Genomic DNA, 1,365 nt, shown 5'->3' with positions numbered 1-1,365 from the left:
TATATATATATATATATATGACGGGCTTCTTTCAGTTTCCGTCTACTAAATCCACTCACAAGGCTTTAGTCGGCCCGAGGCTATAGCAAAAGACACTCGCCCAAGGTGCCACGCAGTGGGACTGAACCCGGAACCATGTGGTTGGTAAGCAAGCTACTTACTACACAGCCACGCCTGCGCCTATTTTTATTAATTTTTTCATCATTTCACTGTTAAAAGTATAGACAATCCTTTTTTTCTTTTTTAAAGTTTTACAACGACCCCAGCGCTTGACTTGTAATTATTTAATCGACCCTGAGAGAATAAAAATCAAAATCGGCCTCGACAGCATTTGAACTCGGAATGTAAAGAGGGAAGAATTGCAGCTAAGTACGCTAACGATTCTGCCAGCTCACAGACTTAGTCGCTTGTCTGTATTGTGACACTGCAGCCAGTGTCATTTCTACTACCACCTCCACAGACACCACTCATACCATTATCCCTACCAGTAGCACTTAAGACTACCATTATCGCCATCACCACCATCACCACACCCACATGTACCTCTACTACCACCACCACAACCATCTACACTTATACTACAACTGCTACCATCCCCACCACCGCTACCACCGCTACCACCATCAGCACTGCTACAACCACCACCACCTATGCTGCCACCACCACCACTACCGCTTCCACCACCACCACCACCGCTTCCACCACTACAAACGCTACTACCACCACCTCTACCACCACCACCATCACCGCTTCAACCACCACCACCACACCACAAGCACCACCACCACCACCGCTACCACCATCACCACTACCGCTTCCACCACCACCGCCGCTACGACCACCGTCACCGCTACAACCACTACTACCACTACTGCTTCCACTACCATTACTGCTACCACCACTATAACCACACCAACCAATCATAACCACCAACACCACCAGCACCACCCGTTCCAACACCATAACCCGTACCACCGTCAAAACGAGGTCCACCCTTCCTCTACAACTACCACCATCTCAACCACCACCGCCACCACCATAATTACCGTTACTACTACCACTGCAACCATCATCACCATCACCACTACCACTACAACCTCGACCAGTAAGTGCTACCATCGCCCTCATCAACACCATTGGTAGCAAACACCATAACCGGTACCACCAGCACCACTACCATTCTACTTGTACTATAACCACTACCACACTGCTAGTACTACCACCTATACCACCACCACCAGCACCACCACCAATGTGTAAACAGGTCAGTTTTAGTGAGTGAAGGTCACCAGATGTTAGGGTGTGGTTCTTCTCTCCACCAATGAAGATCTACTTAGCTTTCACACTTTGTGCTACATTCTAGTA

Source organism: Octopus bimaculoides, chromosome 10 (assembly GCF_001194135.2).
Source record: "Octopus bimaculoides isolate UCB-OBI-ISO-001 chromosome 10, ASM119413v2, whole genome shotgun sequence".
In the NCBI taxonomy this organism is placed as follows: Eukaryota; Metazoa; Mollusca; class Cephalopoda; order Octopoda; family Octopodidae; genus Octopus; species Octopus bimaculoides.
This window is presented reverse-complemented; position numbering follows the sequence as displayed.